Here is a 25,118-nt window from a genome sequence, read left to right as displayed (position 1 = left end):
CTATTTGCCACCTAGAAGGCTGGTGGTAGTGTACAAACAGGCATTAACTGAGTATTCTTTATGTTGCTAATTTGTGAGCAAAGTAGATGGAAGCCAATAAAGCAGAAAATGGTTATAAACGTAAATGCCAATGTGCTTAATGATCTGGGAAGACAAGTTCAATTGGAGCTTGTTGATGAAAGTTATTCTGATGGTTGACCTGTCCATAAACACAAAGAGGATGGGAGACTGTGGAAGGCTGGCCAAATACTAACACTAGTTGAGGAATGACTTAATTAGATGAATGAAGAGAAATCCTGAGAAATGAATCTTTCAGGTAATGATAATTCTCTGTTCATGTGCTGGTCTGGGGAGCAACCATGGAGTTACTCTAAGTAGAACTTGCTTGGAGCAGCTACTGGCTCTAGAGGTGTTCCCAGCACAATTTTAGAGAAAGCATTAGGTCAGAGGACAAAAGAACTGTTTTGAATTCCAGCTTCAATACTGACCAACTTCACTTTCCTCAATGTAAAATGAGGTTAATAATATGTCACACCATACAAGGTACTGTATATATTAAAGGATATAATAAGCATAAAATGCTTGGCACTTCTCATTTTCCTGGCACATAAACAAGAGTTCAATAAATGATATCATCTCATGTATATCAGGCATATAATGAACATTAGTTCCACCCACCCCCCCCCCCGCTTTTGTTTTGTTTTGTTTTTTTAGAAACTCTGTTCCCTCAGGTCTCAAATTATTAATGTAAGATTTTCTGATCTGACTAAAGTCTTCTAAATTACGCTGGAATAAATGATTCATTGAAATACTGTCATCACTAGTCTTTTCTTATTTAATTTATTGAGGAATATGTATGCTTTGCTCATCTACTATGCATTGAAAATATCCTTATTAAAGAAATGAAAAATAAATATTTTCTAAATTCAGTTCTGTGTAGGCTCAGGAACATAATCATATAGCACTGTATTGGCCTAGTGGAAAAAGAGTAAGTTTTGAAGTTCCTGGATAAAATTTCAAATCCAGTTCCACATTTAATTAACTCTGATTATAGATCAAACTCTTTATTTTCTTCAAACTTTTCATTCATACATTATGGATAACATCTGCCTCATAGTGTGATTTTAAATATTATATTAGGTATAGTAGTTAGAATGTTTTGTACAGTGGTAAGCACAAAAGAAATACTAAACTAACTTGCTTTCATTAATTGATGTGGGAAAAACAACAAATACATATATATATATATATATAACTTCTAAAATAACATCTGATATAAAGTAAGTGTTCAACAACTATCAATTCCTTTTCTCATCTCTAGATATTATTTAAATCATGCTCTTGCTACTCTCTATATTGCAAGGATGGAAATCAATCTATAGCTAGGTTTATACTTGCCAGTATGACCAATTCAAGATTCAATGAATGCAGAGGTAGGACAAAACAAATATAACAACATATACAATGTATTTACTAAAGAGCCATCAGTTGACTAAGTTTTCATGTTGCAGTTGGATGTTTTAACATCATATTGACCCAGATAAGCATGTTCAGTTGTATTTAAAATTGGTTCCTCTTAGCCTTTTATTCACTTTGTAATATAAGAATGATTATGATTTTTTTCTTTTTGACACTTGTAAAAACAAACATTGAACTAAATAAAGCAAGCGAAAAGTAAGTAAAGCCATGTATAAACCAGCAGATATTCCTCAAGAGGACATGGCAGAATAATTCAAAATGTCTAACAAATGAGGAAGTGAAATATTGGGGGAAGCTTTTATATGTTTACATTATATTTCCTGAGCATCTTAACAAGCCCAGTTTACTCAGAGACAAAGGAAAGCATGAGATTTGTTTTAGACAATAACAACCAAACACTAAAATATTGAACCATTAGAAACTAGAGACAACTTGCAAGGAGCCAGTTGTCATATTCTGTCCAACAGGAGAGTATAAAGCAGATGATGGAACATTTGGTATGTATTTTTAGTGGAGGAAGGCATCAACCATGCCAGAGGAGACCTAAAATGCCTCAACTGTAAGTGGATCAGGCTTTGTTATATCCCTCTTTCTCTCTTTCTTTTTCTCTCTTTCCCACCCCCTTTCTTTTCTAGTCTGAATCTGGGGAGAAGGTACACAATCTGTCCCAGCATCTGTCACTCTGCTTCTCCTTTGTTCATTGTTTTTCTGTTTTCTTTTAACCTTGTGAGCTGTAAAGCAGTTTTTGTATTCTATCTCAATTATGGAAATAATCTATTTTAATAATCCACACAATTTATGTTAAAGATCAAAGCTTCGGCAAGATGTCTTTACTACCTACCTCTTCCCTCCTATTAAGACACACTGGAAATGAGATGGAATAAGGATGGCTGTGCTTCAAATCACCAAATGGAATTACACGAGCTTTAGAGTCAAACAGTTATGGTTGAAAATCCTGGCTTTTTTCACTTAATAACCGTGTAACTTAAGGAACTTTCTTAACCAATGTGAGATTTTGTTTCCTTATCAGTCATCAGGTGTCAGTAGTTCCTATCTCTCAATTTTATTACAAAGATTATAAATTAACAAAACAGGAAACAACAAATATCAGCAAGGATGTGGAGAAAGGGGAACCCTCTTACACTGTTGGTGGGAATGCAAGCTGGTACAGCCAGTCTGGAAAACAGTATGGAGGTTCCTCAAGAAGTTAAAAATAGAGCTACCCTATGACCCAGCAATTGCACTACTGGGTATTTACCCTGAAGATAGAGATGGAGTGAAAAGAAGAGGCACCTGCACCCCAATGTTCACAGCAGCAATGTCCACAATAGCCAAACTGTCGGAGAAGCTGAGATGTCCTTCAACAGACAAATGGATAAAGATGATGTCATTCATATATACAATGAATATTACTCAGTCATCAGAAAGGATGAATACCTACCATGTACATCAAGGTGGATAGAACTAGAGGGTATTATGCTAAATGAAAGAAGTCAATCAGAGAAAGACAATTATCATATAGTTTCACTTATATGTGGAATATAAGAAATAGTGCAGAGGAGCATAGGGGAAGGGAGGGAAAACTGGGAAGAAATCAGAGAGGGAGACAAACAACAAGAGATTCTTGACTCTGGAAAACAGGGTTGTGGAAGCGGGGATGGGTGGGGCGGATGGGGTAACTGGGTGATGGGCGTTAAGGAGGGCATGTGATGTGATGAGCGCTAGGTGTTATACACAACTGATGAACCACTGAACATTACATGAAAACTAATGATGTATTCTACGTTGGCTAATTGAATTAAAAAAAAAGGATAAAATAAATGGACTTGCAGAGAAGATGGCAAACTAGGAGGATCCTAAACTCAAGTCGGCCCATGTCTACAACTATATAACACCCACATCAGTGTATCTAACACAGAAAATGACCTGAAGACTGGCAGAACATACTCTCCACAGCTAAACATAGAGAAGAGGGCATATTGAAGAGGGCAGAAAATATGCAGATGAGGGCAGGAACAAAAATGATCTGTGAGACTGTGGGAGGGAGGGCTACTGCAAGCATGTAGAAGAGAGAGGAACAGACTGGGTACCCCAGGCACAGAGGACCTACACTGGGAAGATGAATCACCATAATATCTGACTTTGAAAACCAGAGGGGCTTAACTTCTTGAGTTCTTATAATCAGTTGTGCTAGCACCTGGATTTGAAAATAAGCTGACTTGGCTAACAGTACATCCTGCCCCATGCTTTTCTATAGAATTGCCCCTTCCAACCCTACCTTGGCAGCTCTTCAAGTTGGTGCTAGGTCTCCTCTTGCAGCAGACTTGAGCAAACCTTACTAACAATGTAAGTCCTATCCCCTTTTCTGCAGACTCATCTCCTCCAACCCAGCGTTGGCAGGAGTATGGCATTGTGATGGCCATCCTGAAAGGGGCCAGCACCACCCCAAAGTGACTCCTGCCGCAGAAAGAGGGGAAGAAAACCACACATATCAGTTAAACTGGAGCTCCAGCAGTGGGCTGTGGGCAGACATCTGGTAGGGATGCAAGTCCTGTCCACCAATGAAAGCCTCCCTGGTGACAACACAGCTTGAGTGTTTTACAGTTCAGTGCAATCACAGCTCTGTAAAATGCCTGGTCTGACCCAACTCAAGCCCAGCGTGGCCCCAGAGTGACTAATTAGCAAGACAGGGAACAAACCCTGCCCACCACAGGCAGCCTTCGCAGATGACTAGATTGAAAGCAAATATGGCTCAACCACAACAGTAGGGCACATGCAACATATAGGAAATACTCCTGAAGTGCCAGGTTCTGGCTAACAAGGGACGTTGCACTGCCGCGTACCACAGGTCCTCTTCTTCATAAGGCCACTACTTTCAAGAGCTGGAAGTGTAGCCGACTTTCCTAATACATAGAAACAGACAAAGTGAGAAGATAGAGGAATATGCCCAAATGAAAGAACAGGACAAAATCACAGCAAAAGAACTAAATAAAGTGGATATACGTAATACTTCTGGAATAGAACTTAAAGTAATGGTCCAAAAGGTATTCACTGGACTTGAAAAGAGTGGAGGATCTCATTGAGACCCTCAACAAATAGAAAACATGAAAAAGAACCAATTAGAGATAAAGAATTCAATAATTGAAATTAAAAATATACTAGAGGAATAAATAGTAGACTAGAAGAAGAAGAAAAATGGATCAATGATCTGGCGGACAGGGTAATGGAAAACAAGCTAAACAGGAGAAAGAAAAAAGATTAATAAAGAATGATAATAAATTAAGGGAACTCAACAACACTGTGGAGCATAATAACATTCACATTACAAGGATCCCAGGAGAAGAGAGAGAAAAAGGAGCAGAACATTTATTTGAATAAATAATAGCTGAAAACTTTCCAAACCTTGGGAAGGAAGTAGAAATCCAGATCCAGGAGGCACAGAGATTCCTCAACAAAATTAATTCAAGGAGGTCCGCACCAAGACACACAGTAGTTAAAACAGCAAAAAATAGTCATAAAGAGAGAATTTTAAAAGCAACAAGAGAAGAAAACAGTTATGTACAAAGGCAACCCCATAAAGGCTATAGACTGATTTTCCAGCAGGAACTTCAAGGCCAAAAGAGAGTGGCATGATACATTCAAAATGTTGGGAAAGAAAAACAACAACAACAACAATAACCAACCAAACAAAAAAACAACCTGCAATCAACAATACTCTATCCAGCAAGGCAGTAATTCAGAATAGAAGGAGACATAAAGAGTTTCTCAGACAAACAAAAGTCAAAGGAATTCATGACCACTAAACCAGCCCTACAAGAAATGTTAATGGGGACTCTTTGAGGGGAAAGGAAAGACCATAAGCAGGAGCAAGAAAAGTAAAAAGAAAGAAAAAAGCAGTAAAATTAAGTATATCTATAAAAACCATTCAAGGGATTCAGAAAATAAAAGGATATAAATATAACATTATATATCTAAAATGTGGCAGGGAGAGAAATAAAAATTATGTGCTTTTAGAATGGGTTCAAACTTAAGTGACTACCAACTTAATATAGACTATGATATGCACTAGATGTTCTATATAAACCTAATAAACCAGAAATAAAAAATACCTGGTAATAGATATGCAAAAAATAAGGTAAAGGAATTCAAGTACATCACTAAAGAAAGCCACCAAGCCATGAGAGTAGAGAGCAATAGAAGAAAGGAACAGAGAAAAACAGAAGGAAAAAAAAAAACCTGAAAACCCAACAACAACATAAAACAAGTAACAAAATGGCAATGAGAACATATCTACCAATAATTACTCTGAATATAAACGGATTAAATATTCCAATCAAAAGACATAGGGTGATGGACTGGATAAAAAGGGAAGACCCATCTATATGCTGCCTACAAGAGACTCACATCAAATACACAAAAAGTTATGGGATGGAAAAGCATTTATCATGCAAATGAAAGTGAAGAGAAAGCTGAGGTAGCAGTACTTATATTGGACAAAATAGACTTTATTTTTTTTAATATTTTATTTATTTATTTGACAGAGAGTGAGTGAGAAAGCACAAGCAGGGGGAGCAGCAGAGGGAGGGGAGAGGGCAAAGCAGGCTCCCTGTTGCTGAGCAGGGGCTGATGTGGGGCTCAATCCCAGGACTCTGGATCATGACTTAAGCAAAAGGCAGACATTTAACTGACTGAGCCACCTAGGTGCTCCCAAAATAGACTTTAAAACAAATACTGTAATAAGGGACAAAGACACTACACAATCATAAAGAAAACAACAGTTTCTTTAGTTGTAAAGACAGTTGTAAAAACAGTTGTAAAGACGCACCCAACAGGGGAGCACCCAAATACATAGAGCACCTATTAACCAACATAAAGGAAGTAATCCATAGTAATACAATGAGAGTAGGGGACTTTAACATTCCACTTACATCAATAGATAGATCATCCAAACAGAAAATCAACAAGGAAACAGTGGCTTTGAATGACACATAGAACCAGATGGATCTAACAGACATACACAGAACTTTCTGTCCTAAAACAGAGGCATACACAACCTTTTCAAGTGCACATGGAACATCCTCCAGAACAGATCATATTAGACCACAAAATAAGTCTCAACAAATTCAAAAAGATAAAAGTCATACAATGCATCTCTTCCAAACACAACACTATGAAACTATAAATCAACCACAGGAAAAAATCTGGAAAGAACACAAATACATGGAGGTTAAATAACATTTACTAAACAGTGAATGGATGAACCAAGAAATCAGACAAAATTTAAAATACTACATGGAGATACATTAAAATGAAAACACAATGGTCCAAAATCTTTGCAATGCAGCAAAGGCAGTTCTAAGAGGGAAGTTTATAGCAATGCAGGACTACCTCAAGAAGTGAGAAAAACATCAAATAAGCAACCTAATCTTACATGTAAGAAGCTAAAAAAAGAAGAATAAACAAAACCCAAAACCAGTAAGGAAATAATAACAATTACACTGGAAATAAATGAAATAGAAACTTAAAAAAAAAAAAAAGCCCAACAAACCAATAGAATAGATAAATGAAACCAGGAGCTTGTTCTTTGAGATGATCAACAAAATTCATAAACATTTAGCCAGACTCATCAAAAAAAGAGAGAGAGAGAGAGAGAGGACTCAAATAAACAAAACCAGAAATCAAAGAGGAAAAATAACAAACGCTACAGAAATACAAAAAATTATAGGAAAATATTATGAAAAATTATATATCAAGAAATTGGACAGCCTAGAAGAAATGGATAAATTCCTAAAAACATATCACCTCCCAAAACTGAATCAGGAAGAAATAGAAAATTTGAACAGACTGATTACCAGCAATGAAATTGAATCATTAATCAAAAAACTCCCAAAAAGCAAAAGTTCAGGACCAGAGGACTTCACAGATGAATTACACCAACAGTTAAAGAAGAGTTAATACTTATTTTTCTCAAACTAGTAAAAAAATAGAAGTGGGAGGAAAACTTCTAAATTAATTCTATGAGGCCAGCATTATCCTGTTATCAAAACCAGATGACACTACAAAAAAAAAAAAAAAAAAGAGAGAGAGAGAGAGAAGCACATGCCAATAGCTCTGATGCACATAGGTGCAAAAATTCTCAACAAAATGTTACAAACCAAATCCAACAACACATTAAAAAAATCATTCATGCTATCAAGCGGGATTTAGTCCTGAAATGCAGGAAGGGTTCAATATTTGAAAATCAATCAACATGATATATCAAGAAGAGAAAGGATAAAACCATAAAAACCATATGATCATTTCAATAGATGCAGAAAAAGCATTTCACAAAGTACAACACCCATTTATGATAAAAGCCCTCAACAAAGTAGGTTTAGAAGGAATATACATCAATATAAAAAAGGCCATATATGAAAAGCCCACAATTAACGTCATACTCAATGGAAAAGAGCTGAGAACTTTTCCCCTAAGATTACAAACAAGACAAGGATGTCCATTCTCACCATTGTTATTCAATGTAGTACAGGAAGTCCTAGCCACAGCAATCAGACAACAAAAATAAAGTCATCTAAATCAGTAAGGATGAAGTAAAATGTTCACTATTTGCCAATGACATCATACTATAAAAACCATAAAGCTTCCACCAAAAACTACTAGAACTGAAAAATGAATTCAGTAGTCACAGGATACAAAACTGATATACAGAAATCTGTTGCATTTCTGTACACTAACAATGAAGCAGCAGAAAGTGAAATTAAGAAAACAATCCCATTTACAATTGCACCAAAAATAATAAAATATCTAATAAAATAAACCTAATCAAGCGGTGAAAGACCTATATTCTGAAAACTATAAAACACTGTTGAAAGAAATTGAAGATGACACAAACAAAGGGAAAGATATTCCAATGTCATGGGCTGGGAGAACAAATACTGTTATAATGTCCATAATACAATCTACAGATTCAATTAAATGTACCAAAATACCAACAGCCTTTTTCACAGAACTAGAAAAAATAATCCTAAAATTTGAATGGAACCAGAAAAGACCCCGAATTGGAGTCTGGAGTTATCACAGAAAACTGGAGTTATCACAAGCCCAAATTTCAGATATACAAAAATACTATAGTGATGAAAACAGTATAGCACTGGCCCAAAACAGACACACAGGTTAACAGAACAGCACAGAGAGAGACCAGAAATAAACCTACAATTATATGTTCAATTAATCTACAACACAGGAGGAAAGAATATGCAATGGGACAAGTACAGTCTCTTCAACAAATGGTGTTGGGAAAACTTGACAGCTACATGCAAAATAATAACACTGAACCAGTTCTTACAGCACACACAAAAATAAACTCAAAATGGATTAAAGACCTAAATGTGAGACCTGAAACCCTAAAAATCCCAGAAGAGAATACAAGGAGTAATGTCTCTGACATCAGCCATGGAAACATTTTTCTAGTTTTGTCTCCTGAGGCAAAGGAAACAAAAACAAAGATAAACTATTGGAAATATAAGGAATAGAGCACAGGACCATAGGGGAAGGGAGGGAAAACTGAATGGGAAGAAATCAGAGAGGGAGACAAACCATGAGAGACTCTTGATTCCAGGAAATAAATTGAGGACTACAGAAGGGAGGTAGCTGGGGAGGATGGGGTAACTGGGTGATGGGCATTAAGGAGGGCACATGATCTGATGAGCACTGGGTGTTATACACAACTAATGAATCACTATATGTACAGTGGAAACCAACAACAAGATACGTGGTTGATTCTGCAGAGCAAGATGGTCCATGAGAAATTGCTGGTGGTGAACTGAAGGAAGTACTCTTATTAAAAAGGATCTAATGTTTGATTTTATGTTCTCTTCATTGCTTAAGGATAACCTTTTCCATCATTCACAAACCTCAGCAGAATCTATGCACCACATGCCTTCTGTCAGAGATCTGTACAAATATCACAAAGGGGACAATTTATTTATCTGAGCTGGCATTAACCAAAAAGAAGAGATAACCTATGGAAGTGAGAGAATACAGGAAAGTCAGTAACTGAAGGACAATACCATGAGAAATCTTGGAGAGAGTATTAGACTTCTCAGAGGAAGTGAAGAAGGGGGTTCAAATCATTTTAATTTAAAACTGAGAAGACAGAAATCTTAGCTGGCTTCCAAAATACAGACACAATTATTGAGCAGACAGTAACCTATGGGGAGCAGAATACCCCACTTCATACTCAGATGAAGATAATTTATAGTGGAAACAATCTTGCATATTTTCAACATTAAAAACCACTAATCTAAGAAAAATCATTTTTCCTATAAAGAAGTAATTCAATACTGAGTCACATATGCTATTTGAACATAAGCAAGTTCTTGAAAATTCACCAAATCTAAAATGTCTCTTTTTTCAAAGGGTACCATTCCACACTTTCAAATGGGAATGATTACAGTGAATAAATCTAGAACTATACACAAGAGCATTTGTATAGGACGTGTAACATAATTTCTGGCACATAAATATCTGGTTTCATAAATTTTCATTGTAGAAAGGATGATTAGTTCTATCTTAACCAATGACATCCAAATCCATCTAACAGAAAAACTTGTATATACTTTGCAAAGTATCTTGATAAATTCTAGGAGCAGAAAATGTGATCTTTAGGACATGGGAGTCTCAAATAACAAACACAATTAGAGGCTGTAGTGGCCGAGTTGGGTAATTCAGCAACTCTATAAAGTCATTGGAGACATGACTCTTTCCATTTTTCTTTATGGTAACCACAGGTTATTGGCCATTTTCTTGGGTTGCATAATGGCTGTTAATTTTTTATCAAATATTAATATGTCCTCTAACTTTGCTGTCCCTGAAAAAAGATCTGCACTAGCTGTATTTTTTCTTTAGCGATATTTCATTTAAATTCAAACAGTCTAATTATGAATGTATAATAATTGAGCTTATTTTGCTTGTCAAAATGATTGTGCTTGGTGCCATTTATCCCATAAAAACATGAGATTAAAATGTTTCTCTATATCTATGAAACCTTTGAAATATGACATTTGCTTTCCCCAAGCTGAAGGTCAAATTCAAGTGAAAATATGTGCATAATACTCTGAAAATTACTAAGTTTGGTTATAACCAACTTCAGGAAGATTTTAATTCAGGGTCTCTGGAGAAATAAAATAACAAAACAAAAACACAAAACACCATATGAAACACCCCTGTAGCTTAATCAATGATCAGCTCTTGTACATAAGTCAAAGATGCACTCAATTGCACCAAATTAGGAATAGCTGACGTCAAGAACTGGCTTGATTTCTTACTGGTTTTACACCCTGTTGCCTGCAGTGACAAAGCAATAACAAATTCTGTTCCTCTCAAGGCACAAACTTTATTTCGTGTTATCCTTTTCCTACTTGTATGCTTCCCTAATTTATGCCAAAGGCAAACAGTAAGTCCAGAGAGACTTTAACAGCAGGGTTGATTTCTATGTAGTTATTAGCTAGAGATGACAATAGTGTAGTAATTGATCCTGCATCTTTCAGTTCCTGCTCTTTACACAACTTGGAGTACATGATGTTATATATTCTACCACAAAGGAAAAACAATTATTTTGTATACCACTGAACCAAGGACCTTATACTTTTAATTCTTATTTTCTTCACTTGTGTATTTCTTTGTAATACCTCTGTCCTTATCTTTGTATCTATCAACTCTAAAAATAAAATAATGATTTATTTCTAGAATTTGAACTACTAGAACAGTCTTTTAAATGAGAACTGGGGAAGGTAGGTGAGGTTCATTACTTTTACATTGAGAGGGAAATGATTATATAGCTTTTACCCTGATTAGTCAAAATCGCATATGAAAATGTATGCTCTTCCCTTCCCCACATGTAATAACCAAGAAAGCAATACATTTAAAAATATTAGTTTGCCTCCCACAACAAATGGATATGTAGCCAGGGAAATATCATGTTAGGGAAGAGAGGCAGAATAATGCTGTACTTATTTATTTTTTATTATTATGTTCAATTAGCCAACATATACTACATCATTAATTTTTGATGTAGTGTTCAATGATTCATTAGCTGCATATAACACCCAGAGCTCATCACCACATGTGCCCTCCTTAATACTCATCACCTGGTTGCTGTACTTATTTTTATAGTTACTTCTTTAACAGTTTCTCAAGTTGCTGAGCAGTATTGACCACAGCAGAGGAGCACATTGTGTACCTTGTTCTTCAGGGTAGCAAGGAAGAACTGCTATGGAAGAGAAGTTGTTGCAAATTGAGAGTATTCCCTGTAAACCGTCAAGAGTTATCCCTCTTACTTCCTACCTGCCACCTATTGAACTTAATGTACAAGCTCAGAAATCTTAAAATGGGATTTTTTTTAACTTTGGAAGGCAGATTCTATTTTTTTTTTAAAGAAATGTCTAAAGGAAGATGTTTTGAGAAAAGATAGGAGCTAGCACAGAATCTGGCTTTGAGAATCTGATGCAGTGTTTCTGAGAACTTGCCAAGCATTGGAAGTTGAAGTTCTAGAACAGAACTTCTAGGATATCTATCAGATGGAAAGTGCTACCAACTTTCATTCTCCATGTTTTCTACATGTCGATCATTGATGCTCTTGAAATACCAAATGATTCTAATTTGTCAAACTGATTTGTGTGGTCACTATCTGTGTCTTCTGTTTATATTCACACCCAATTGTAAATTCCTTGAGAACAGATCTGATCCATATTTCTATATCTCCAAATAACTATCATTATATATGAAACATAGCTAAATAATACATATTCGTTGAATGAATATATGTTTGAGTCAAGAGTGAAAAGTTTGGTAATGTTAAATAGAACTTTCACGTTTAGTGTAGCTGATGTATTCCTATTCTTGGAAGGTTGGGAAGCCTTATATAACATATGTGGAATGTTGACTAACCAGAATGCTCTATTACCTTGCCAGATAACAGAGTTAGACAGATTTTACAAACTGGTGACCCACATGCCACACTTGGCCTACAGACATGTTTTGTTTGGCCTAGAGAGGGTTTTTTAAAAAATTTTTCAAAGTAGTTGCCACATGTAAAACTTGATAGTTTTTACACTTTAAAGATCCAGATTTCCTACTTCTCTTGGAAAAATCAGAATAGCTGGCAGTTCTGGGCAACGTTTTTGCATAGTGATAATTGCTGAGAGACCTATGGCTGGATACCATACACTTAAGACCATTCATGAGACCTCAGGTTCTCCACAGCCTTGTTCTGGCAAGCACTCATTATTTTTCTAGGTTATGTGTGTGTTTATAAACCCCTCAGGCAAAGGCTGTGTATCTTTCATAAAAAGGGAAAGTGGTAGTGGAGAAAAAGAAAAGAACGGGAGGACTTTTTTTTTTTCTACAGCACACATTAAAAAATACAATCAAACACTTGTTTGAACTGTTTTGCTTAGGAGTTTGACGTGTATGTTCATTTCATCTCCCACTGCTTTTAACCTAGTGAAGCTATCCTGTACATTTAGCTTGAGTTATGCAGAAGTCTCCAGGCTAGTGTTTCTACTTCCTCTTTCTTCCCTCTACAACCTATTCAACAAGATATATCTTCCCACAGGCCCTGAGAGAGTCCCTATTGCTGACGTAATAAAATTTATAGTCTATGGCTTGCTATTCAAGTTCTTTCACGATCTGCCCTAACCTATATTTGTAACACTATACACTCACTATGTCTTCCCATATGCCAGCATTGGAATTACCCATAGTTTACCCTTACTTTTGTTCACGTTCTTTCATCTACCCATAGGTTTTTTGTTTGTTTGTTTGTTTGTTTTTACTTCTTAACTCTCCTATCTCAGTGCTATCCTACTTCCTAGAACCCTCTCATCATCTTTCAGCCAAAAATATTCTTTTTACAAAATCCTATAGTAATTTATCTTTAGATCTCTAAGAGAGCTCACCATTTTGTGTTGCATTACAGCCATTTGTATCAAGATCATATTCAATAACAATAATGAAAATGACAACTGTTTTCATTTTTATAAAAATTATAGAAACATGTAGGTAACGCTAGGTTGAGCAAATCACTATTTTAAGTCCTTTGCATACATTATCTCACTTAGTATTAGACTTTCCCTGTGAACTGGTATTATTACTCTCATTTTACAGAAGAGAAAAACTGAAACCTAAAGAAGACACATGTATTTTCCCTAGCTTCATTAAGATATAATTGACATATAACACAGTGTAAGCTTAAGGTACAAAATGTGATGATTTGATATATGTATACATTGTGAAATGATTACCACAACAAGGTTAAACATGTCTATCACCTCAAATAGTTGTCTTTTGGGGGGGTGAGAATATTTAAGACCTACTCCCTTAGCAACTTTCAAATATGCAATAGAGTATTGTTAACTATAGTCATCATGCTGTACAATAGATTCTTAAAAGTTATTCATCTTGTAACTGGAAATTTGTACCCTTGACTAACATCTCCTCTTTTCCCCCATCCCCTTACTCCTGGCAACCACCATTTATTCTTTATGAATTTGGCTTTTTTAGATTCCTCAACTAAGTAAATCATACAGTTTTTATCTTTTCTCTGGTTTATTACACTTAGCATAATGCCCTCAAGTTTCATCCAGGTTGTTGCAAATGGCAGGATTTCTCTTTTATGGCTGAATAACATTCTTGGGGTGGTTTATGTGTGTACACATACAATGTATACTTTTTTCTTTATGTATTTCTCTGTCAATGCACACTCAGGTTGATTCCTTGTTTTGGCTATTGTGAATAATGTGAAATGAACATGGGTGTGCATTTCATTTTATTTTTAATGTTTTTTTATTATATTGCTAGTCACCATACAGTACATCCCTGGTTTCTGATGTAAAGTTCGATGATTCATTAGTTGTGTATAACACCCAGTGCACCATGCAATACGTGCCCTCCTTACTACCCATCACCAGTCTATCCCATTCCCCCAACCCCCTCCCCTCTGAAGCCCTCAGTTTGTTTCTCAGAGTCCTTAGTCTCTCATGCTTCATTCCCCCTTCCGATTACTCCCCCTTTCTTTATCCGTTTCTTCCCCTACCGATCTTCCTAGTTCTTATGTTCCATAGATGAGAGAAATCATATGATAATTGTCTTTCTCTGCTTGACTTATTTCACTTAGCATTATCTCCTCCAGTGCCGTCCATCTTGCAGCAAATGTTGATAACTTGTTCTTTCTGATAGCTGAGTAATATTCCATTGTATATATGAACCACAACTACTTAATCCAGTCATCTGTTAAAGAGCATCTTGGTTCCTTCCACGATTTAGCTATTGTGGACAATGCTCCTATGAACATTGGGGTGCATGTGGCCCTTCTCTTCACTACGTCTGTATCTTTGGGGTAAATACCCAGTAGTGCGATGGCTGGGTCATAGGGTAGCTCAATTTTTAACTTTTTAATGGGCCTCCACACTGTTTTCCAGGGTGGCTGTACCAACTTGCATTCCCACCAACAACGTAGGAGGGATCCCCTTTCTCCACATCCTCTCCAGCAATTGTTGTTTCTTGCCTTCTCAATTTTTGCCATTCTAACTGGCTTAAGGTGGTATCTTAGTGTGGTTTTGATTTGAATTTCCCTGATGGTAATGATTTTGAACATTTTTTCATGTGTCTGTTAGCCATTTGTATGTCATCATTGGAAAAGTGTCTGTTCATATCTTCTGCCCATTTTATGATTTATTTGTTTCTCGCATATTGAGTTTGAGAAGTTCTTTGTAGATGTAGATCTTGGAAACCAGTCTTTTATCTATATAATCATTTGCAAATATATTCTCCCATTCCGTGGGCTGTCTCTTAGTTTTTTTGACTGTTTCCTTGGCTATGCAGAAGCTTTTTATCTTGATGAAGTCCCACAAGTTCATTTCTTCTTTTGTTTCTCTTGCCTTTGGAGATGTGTCATGAAAAAAGTTGCTGTGGCCGATGTCGTAGAGGTTGCTGCTTATGTTCCCCTCTAGGATTTTGATGGATTCCTGTCTCACATCGAGGTCTTTCATCCATTTGGAGTTTATGTTTGTGTGTGGTGTGAGAGAGTGGTCAAGTTTCATTGTTTTGCATGTAGCTGTCCAATTTTCCTAGCACCATTTATTGAAGAGACTGTCTTTTTTCCACTGGATGTTTTTTCCTGCTTTATCAAAGATTAGTTGCCCAAAGAGCCGAGGGTCCATTTCTGGGTTCTCTATTCTGTTACATTGGTCTATGTGTGTGTTTTTGTGCCAGTACCATGCTGTCTTTGTGATCACAGCTTTGTAGTACAGCTCGAAATCCAGCATTGTGATGCCCCCAGCTTTGTTTTTCCTTTTCAACAGTTCCTTGGCAATTCGTGGCCTTTTCTGGTTCCATACAAATTTAAGGACTATTTGTTCCAGTTCGTTGAAAAATGTCCTTGGTATTTTGATCAGGATAGCATTGAAAGTGTAGATTGCTCTGGGTAGCATGGACATTTTAACTATGTTAATTCTTCCGATCCATGAGCACGGAATATTTTTCAATCTTTTTGTGTCCCCAATGTCTTTCAAGAGTGATTTATAGTTTCTAGAATATAGGTCCTTTACATCTCTGGTTAATTTCAAGGTAACGTATGGTTTTTGGTGCTATTGTAAATGGGATGGATTCCCTAATTTCTCTTTCTTCAGTCTCATTATTCGTGTATAGAAAGGCAACTGATTTCTGAGCATTGATTTTGTATCCCGCCACATTACTGAATGGCTCTATAACTTCTAATAGTTTGGGAGTGGCTTCTTTTGGGTTTTCCATATAGAGTATCATGTCATCTGTGAAGAGAGACATTTTGACTTCTTCTTTGCCGATTTGGATACCTTTTATCCCTTTTTTTTGTCTGACTGCTGTTGCAAGGACTTCTAGTACTATGTTGAATAATAGTGGCGAGAGTGGGCATCCTTGTCGTGTTCCTGATCTTAAGGGAAAGGCTTCCAGCTTTTCCCCATTGAGAATGATATTTGCTGTAGGCTTTTCATAGATGGTTTTTATGAGATTGAGGAATGTACCCTCTATCCCCACACTCTGAAGGGTTTTAATCAGGAAAGGATGTGTATTTTGTCAAATGCTTTTTCTGCATCTATTGAGAGAATCATATGATTTTTGAATTTTTCTTTCTGGATAAAATCTAAGACACTGATTGATTTGCGAATGTTGAACCACCCTTGCATCCCAGGGATGAATCCCACTTGGTCATGATGGATAATCCTTTTAATGTACTGTTGGATTCTATTAGCCAGGACCTTGTTGAGGATTTTGGCATCCATATTCATTAGGGAAATCGGTCTGTGATTCTCCTTTTTGATGGGGTCTTTGCCTGGTTTGGGGATCAAGGTAATATTGGCCTCATAGAATGAGTTTGATAGCTTTCCTTCTGTTTCTATTGTTTGAAATAGCTTTAGGAGAATAGGTATTATTTCTTCTTTGAATGTTTAGTAGAATTCCCCAGGAAAACCGTCCAGGCCTGGAGTTTTGTTTTTTTGGAAGGTTTTTTATCACTGACTCAATCTCTTCATTATTGGCCTGTTTAAAAAATCAATTTCTTCCTGTTTCAGTCTTGGTAGTTTATAGGTTTCCAGGAAGGCCTCCATCTCTTCCAGATTGCTTAATTTATTGGCATAAAGCTGTTGATAAAAGTTTCTAATAATCCTTCCAATTTCATTGGTGTTGGTTGTGACCTCTCCTGTTTCATTCATAATTTTATTAATTTGGGTCCTTTCTCTATTCTTTTGGATAAGCCTTGCCAGTGGTCTGTCAATTTTATTGATTCTCTCAAAGAACCAGCTTCTAGTCCTGTTGATTTGCTCTACTGTACTCCTGGTTTCTAATTCATTGATTTCTGCTCTAATCTTGGTCAACTGCTTCCTCATGTGTGGATTAGGCCTGTCCCTCTGTTGCTGTTCTAGCTTCTTGAGGTGAGAATATAATAACTGCATTTTAGATTCTTCTGTTCTTTTGAGTGAGGCTTGGATGGCTATGTATTTCCCCCTTAGGACTACCTTTGCAGTATCCCATAGGTTTTGGACCATTTTGTTTTCATTCTCATTGGTCTCCATAAATTGTTTAAATTGATTTTTGATATCCTGGTTTATTGAATCATTCCTGAGCAGGATAGTTCTTAGTCTCCAAATGTTTGAGTTTCTTCCAAAATTTTCCTTGTGGTTGAGTTTCAATTTCAAAGCGTTGTGGTCTGAGAATATGCAGGGAATAATTTTAGTCTTTTGGTATCGGTTGAGACCTGTTTTGTGTCCCAGAACATGGTCTATTCTTGAGACTGTTCCATGGGCATTAGAATAGAATGAGTATTCTTTGGTTCTGGGGTGTAGTGTTCTATATACATCTATGAGGTCCAACTCGTCGAGTATGGCATTCAAAGCCCTTGTTTCTTTGTCGATTTTTTGCATGGGTGTTCTATTTCTGATAATGGAGTGTTGAGGTCCCCTACTATTAACGTATTTTTATCTATATGTCTCTTTATTCTGGTTAAGAGTTGGCTTGTGTACCTTGCTGCTCCCCTGGTGGGGGCATATATATTTATAATTGTCATATCCACTTGTTGGATACATCCTTTAAGAATAATATAGTGCCCTTCTGTGTCTCTAACTATAGTCTTTAGTTTAAAATCCAATCTGTCTGATATGAGAATTGCTACCCCAGTTTTCTTTTGAGGTCCATTGGCGTGAAAGATGGTATTCCATCCCTTTACTTTCAGTCTGAATGTATCTTTAGGTTCAGAATGAGTCTCTTGTAGACAGCAAATGGATGGGTCATGTCTTTTTATCCAATCTGCAACCCTGTGGTGTTTTATGGGAGCATGTAGGGCATTCATATTGAGACTGATTATTGAGAGATATGATTTTAATGATGCCATGTTGCCAGTAAAGTCTTTGTTTCTATAGATTGTGACTTTCTGTTCTGTATCACTCTTGGGGCCTTTTTACCTTTATAGAACCCCCCTTAATATCTCCTGTAGGGCTGGTTTCATGTTTACGAAATTGGTCAGTGACTGGCGATTCTGGAAGGTCTTTATTTCTCCATCAATTCTGAATGACAGCCTTGCTGGATAAAGGATCCTTGGCTGCATGTTTTTCCCTGAAAGAGCTTTAAAAATGCCCCCCCCTCAACCCTTTATCTCATTCCAGGTCTGTGTAGACAGGTCTGACGTAATTCTGATACCTTTGCCTTGGTACATGGGATATTTCTTTGCCCTGGCAGCTTTCAATACTGTATCCTTGGATCTAATATTTGTGAAATGCACTATGACGTGACCTGTCTTAGGTTTGTCGTGGTTGAGCTTGGGAGGGGTCCTCTCTGCCTCTTGGACACGAATGTTTGTTTCCCTTGCTAGATTAGGGAAGTTTTCAGCTACAATTTGTTCAAATATCTCTTCTAGACCTCTGTTTTTCTCCACCCCCTCTGGGATGCCGATTATTCTGACATTGGAACGTTTCATTGAGTCAGTAATCTCCTGTAACCTACATTTTTGAGCGTGGATTTTTTTTAAGTCCAGATTCTATTTTAGCTTTCTCTTCTAACCCATCCTCCAATTCGCTGATATGTTCTTCTGCCTCATTCACCCTGGCCCTCAGAGCCTCTAGTTTTGACTGCATTTGGCTCATAGAATTTTTAATTTCTGCCAGATTCACTCTCATTTCCTCCCTTAGAGATTCTATAGTCTCATTAACATTTTCGTTAATACTTTTTTCAAGTCTACACATCATCTTGACAATTGTTACTCTGAACTCCATTTCTGATAATTTGGTTATATCCATATCCATTAGCTCTGTGGCAGAGGCCACAGACTCACTGTCGTTTCTTTGCTGGGGGGGATTTCTCCTTCTCGTCATTCTGATGAGAAGAGGGTGCGGGGTTGTCCAGAATCCAAATTATTGACCGGGACCCAGGCCCTGCGCCCTTGTTTTATAGGGAACTTAGGGATGTGGGCTTCTTGATTTTTCAGCCTGCCTTCTGGGGGAGGGGCCTGCTGCACCGATACTCAGGCAACCCTGTTTGGGTATAGTCGCCGTGTCCCCTGTGAGGGGGGATGGGGATGGGCACACTGTGAGCTGGTATTTCCAGGCTTTTGTTCTCTGGTGGTTTTCCCTGGCAGTTTGCTGTTCCTCTTCTGAGAGTCAGAGCAGCAGTGGCCAAATCTCAGCCTCTGTCTCAGAACAGAGGGATCACGGACCGTTCTCCACTGATGTTTGGCCACTTTAAGTCTATTTCTGTTGGTGCTGCTCAACCCTGCAGCGTCCCGGGATGTGTGCCCCACAGCCGGCGTCCCAGCCCTCACTTCCAGGGCTGGCGCGTCTCTGTCCTTTGTGTTTCTAACACGGCTGGCCGCCAGCCGCCAGCTGTCCCCGCATGCTCTTAGAGCTCCCGGTCTCAGTCTGGTTCTAGTGAGCACACCTGAGCTCCGTTTCAGTCTGGTGGCACTCGTTCCCCAGCTCATGGTCTCAGTCTGCTCTCTTGTGGGTGCTGGTCCAGGAGTCCGCCCGCTCCCCCGTGCAGGTGGCTACCTCTTCCCGGCACCCAAACACGGTGGCTCCCTCCCCCTCTCATTTATCTTCCGATATCTGTGCACGGTTTCATGGCTCCCCACTTCGTACCTCAATACTCAGCGCTGGAGATGTTCATTTGTAGAGATCCAGATGTATCTTCCTGCGTCTCAGGCTGATTCCATGGATGTTCAGGCGGGTCTGGTACTTATCCAACTCAACTCAGGGGCCCGGCTGAAAAAGGAGTCCCCTACTCCTCCACCATCTTAACTCCCTCCCTCTGTTGATGTTAGTCTTAATCACAAGGCTTAGGTGGGGTTTGGCAAGATTCTCCAGTGTAATGTTCCTCTTCTTCCACCTTTGTATCTGCATTTCATTTTAGATAGTGATTTCATTTCCTTCAGATACACACACAGAGATGGGATTGTTGGATCATATGGAAGTTCTATTTTTAATTTTTTGAGGAACCTCTATACTGCTTATCGTAATGATTGTACTGATTTACATTGCCACCAACAGTGCATGAGGGCTCATTTCTCTCCACATCTTGGCTAATACTTCTCTCTTGTTCTTTTGATAACAGCCATTCTAAAAGGTGTGAGATGATATCCTGTTGTGGTTTTGATTTGCATTTCCCTGATAGTTAATGATGTTGACCACCTTTGCATGTAACTGTTGGCCATTTGTATTTATTTTTTGGAAAAATGGCTAGTCAGGTCCTTTGCCCATTTTTAATTTGATTGTTTGTTTGTTTGTTTGTTTTGCTATTGTGTTGTATGAGTCCCTTATATATTTTGGTTATTAACTCTTTCTCAGATATATGGTGTGCAAATATTTACTTCCATTACATAAATTAGCTTTTGATTTGGTTGTTTCTTTTCCTGTGCAGAGTCTTTTTAGTTTGATATAGTCCCACTTGCTGATTTTTGCTTTTGTTGCTTGTGCTTTTGGTATCATATTCAAAAAGTCATTGCCAAGACAATGTCAAAGAGGTTTTTCCTTATATCTATCTATAAGATATCCAACTTAGAGAAGCTGTTATTTCCCCAAATGCTTATAACCTTTAAGTGGTAGAGTTTGGATTTGAATTTGAGTCTGGGATCATGAGTCTAAATTATAATAAATTTCTTCACAGAACTTTGTCTATTGCTTCTGTGTAACCAAACCTCTAATGGAGTTTAATGTATATATTTTTAAGTTAACAAATGAACAAATAAATGAATGGATAAACACCTAAAATATTCTTAGGGTATCTCTTTCTATTGGCTGTCTGGGTAAACTAGAATGGAAAATTAGTCTGAATATCTTGCCTTTAAGAATTTTGCCCTTCACATTTCTTCCTGATTTCCTAATTTTCAGCAATATGGGAAGACTGTAATAGAAACGCTTTGTCTTCATTGTCTTTCAATCTCTGGCTTAGATTTGATGCCTACTTTTTCATCTGTGCTGATTCTGAAAGGTTGAGAAGGTCTGCTATCTCTATAGTATCAGGTTAATTCCTCACAGCTACTAGAGAGACAGAAGTACTGCACATAATTTTTAGAACTTCCAGCTAATAGGTAAAGATAGGTGAGTATATGACACATATCAAACTTCGCTGGCAAGCATTCAGCATAAAAAAAAATTCTTTGAAGTTAAGAATATTAAATATGCTTATTGATTGACCCCATGAATTCAGGCAGAACTAGCAAAGGAAATATCAAAAGTAATTATCATAAAAAGTCATAGCTGTCTTATACGTACATAACAGTTCCCTTTAACAGTAAATTATTTCTTGGCTACTTAGAATGACACCTCTAGAAATATATTCCTTATGATTTTAGACTTTAGAAGACCTTTGTCCAACATGAAGATCCTAAGAGATATTTAAGTCATTTTTAATGATTGGCAGAATATGTTAACAGACCATGAGAGAGAAGGATTGACTTGGCTCAGAGCAGTACTTAAGCATGATGGTCTTGAGAGAATACTTGAGTAAGTAAGGTGGGCATCGTGAAAATAATGAATAGTTTAATTGAGGAGTGCTATGAAGTGGGGAAAATGGGTGAAAGTCACCTGAAAGGATGCCAGGGGCAAACTTGACTGATTTTCCAATTTTGGATAAATTAAGGCTTTGTAAGGAAGAGAGCAAAGTCAAGCCAAAGTCTGGGTGACTTGTATGTGAGCAAGTTTCATTCTATCTTTCCTACCATCATGGCCTCTTAGAATCTTCAGTTACACACAAAAGTATAATCTATTTCAGCACATTGCTAAAGTTCATACTTTTTTTCTAAAAAGATTTTATTTATTTATTTGACAGAGCACAAGCAGGGGGAGTGGCAGGCAGAGGGAGAGGGAGAAGCAGGCTCTCCTCGGAGAAGGGAGCCCAATGCAGGGCTTGATCCCAGGACCTTGGGATCACGACCTGACCTGAAGGCAGATGCTTAACTGACTGAACCACCCAGGCTCCCCCAAAGCTAATACTTTAAAATAGGAATTTATTATTTCTGCCTTTTTCTCTGGATTCATTTATGAGCTCAAGACTCTCATCTTTTTCTTTCCCTGACTTCTAACCCATCCAAAACATCCATGTGGTACCCATTACCACCTGGGTACTTGCATTTCACAAAATGTGTATACAGTTCACTTCTGGTTTTCTCTGTTATTTTGGGGGAGAATTTTCCTAAAGACTAGAAGAGAGCTTGGGGGATTTAGCATGTGTGATAAACCTGTTGCCTCTTAGTCACAGGTTCAAATGCTACCCAGCCTCTGGGGGAGGGCAAGTCAGCAGCAACAGATGCTGTTTTCATCCCACTCATTCCAGTTTTGAGACAATGATTCAGAATGTGTGCCAAATATTAACGATTAGCTCAGCTCCTTTCCAAATCAATGGAACATGAAAACTCTACTCTTTAACCATCTTTTGTGTAAGGTAGGTTACCACCCTCTCCATTGGGAGAACAGGAAAAAATAATGAATCTTCATGCTTTCCTTTCCTACATTAGTATTCTATCAGGTTGTAATCTATGCAACCTATATTCTTAGTTTATTTTTTCATAAAAAAGAAACTGACATGTAGAAACACAGTTGTACTGCATTAGGTATTAAATCCAAGGTGAAGTTCAAAGGACATAGATACAATTGTGTAAGAAAACAAAAACAAAACAAAAACCACAAACATCAAGGAAAGGTTGAGAAGGAAAAACAAAGCTGGGGGCATCATGTTATCTGATTTCAAGCTATACTACAAAGCTATGATCACAAGGACAGCATGGTACTGGCACAAAAACAGACACATAGACCAATGGAACAGAAGAGAGAACCCAGAAATGGACCCTCGGCTCTATGGGCAACTACTCTTCGACAAAGCAGGAAAAAACATCCAGTGGAAAAAAGACAGTCTCTTCAATAAACAGTGCTGGGAAAATTGGACAGCTATATGAAAAACAATGAAACTTGACCACTCTCTCACACCACACACAAACATAAACTCCAAATGGATGAAAGACCTCAATGTGAAACAGGAATCCATCAAAATCCTAGAGGAGAACTTAGGCAGCAACCTCTATGACATCGGCCACAGCAACTTTTTTCATGACACATCTCCAAAGGCAAGAGAAACAAAAGAAGAAATGAACTTGTGGGACTTCATCAAGATAAAAAGCTTCTGCATAGCCAAGGAAACAGTAAAAAAAACTAAGAGACAGCCCATGGAATGGGAGAAGATATTTGCGAATGACACTGCAGAAAAAAAGACTGGTATCCAAGATCTGTAAAGAACTTCTCAAACTCAATACATGACAAACAAGTAATCAAATAAAAAAATGGGCAGAAGATATGAACAGACACTTTTCTGATGAAGACATACAAATGGCTAACAGACATATGAAAAAATGTTCAAAATCATTACCATCAGGGAAATTCAAATCAAAACCACCTTGAGATACCACCTTATGCCAGTTAGAATGGCAAAAATTGACAAGGCAAGAAACAACAAATGTTGGAGAGGATGTGGAGAAAGGGGAACCCTCTTACACTGTTGGTGGGAATGCAAGTTGGTGCAGCCACTTTGGAAAACAGTGTGGAGGTCCCTCAAAAAGTTAAAAGTAGAGCTACCCTATGATCCAGCAATTGCACTACTGGGTATTTACCCCAAAGATACAGACGTAGTGAAGAGAAGGGCCATATGCACCCGCAATGTTCATAGCAGCATTGTCCACAATAGATAAACTGTGGATGGAGCCGAGATGCCCTTCAACAGACAAATGGATATATACAATGGAATATTACTCGGCCATCAGAAAGAACGATTACCCAACATGGACGGGACTGGAGGGGATTAAGCTAAGTGAAATAAGTCAAGCAGAGAAAGACAATTATCATATGGTTTCACGCATTTATGGAACATAAGAAATAGCAGGGAGATCAGTAGGAGAAGGAAGGGAAGAATGAAGGGGAGGTAGACAGAAGGGGGAATGAACCACGAGAGACTATGGACTCTGAGAAACAAACTGAGGGTTTCAGAGGGGAGGGGTTGGGGGACTGGGATAGGCCAGTGATGGGTATTAAGGAGGGCACATATTGCATGGTGCCTTGGGTGTTATACGCAAATAATGAATCATGGAACATTACATCAAAAACTAAGGATATACTGTATGATGACTAACATAATAAATTATTATTAATAAAAAGAATTTAAGAGTAGGATAAAATTTCTGTAGACCGTTTAGCATTAAGATTGTATGGCTCTTGGGCACCTGGGTGGCTCAGTCGTTAAGCATCTGCCTTTGGCTTGGGTCATGATCCCAGGGTACTGGAATCGAGTTCCACATCGGGCTCCCTGCTCAACAGGGAGTCTGCTTTTCCCTCTACCTCTCCTCCCTGCTACTGCTCTCTCTCTCTCTCAGATAAATAAATTAAATCTATCCGAGGATAGAGAATCCTGAGGAATTTGTTTTTGAAATGAGGACATTTTTTGGTGAGAGTTATTTCTGGGCTTAACTTCAGAGATATTCTTCAAACATACCAGATGAAATTCATTTGACCATATCATAATCCAATTTGATTATTACATTATGGAACCAGTAGCAAAACATTAGATGATATCACCAAAAG

Source organism: Ursus americanus, chromosome 24, assembly GCF_024610735.1.
Source record: "Ursus americanus isolate L20-20 chromosome 24, mUrsAme1.1.p, whole genome shotgun sequence".
NCBI lineage: Eukaryota > Metazoa > Chordata > Mammalia > Carnivora > Ursidae > Ursus > Ursus americanus.
Note: the sequence above shows the minus strand (reverse complement) of the source record.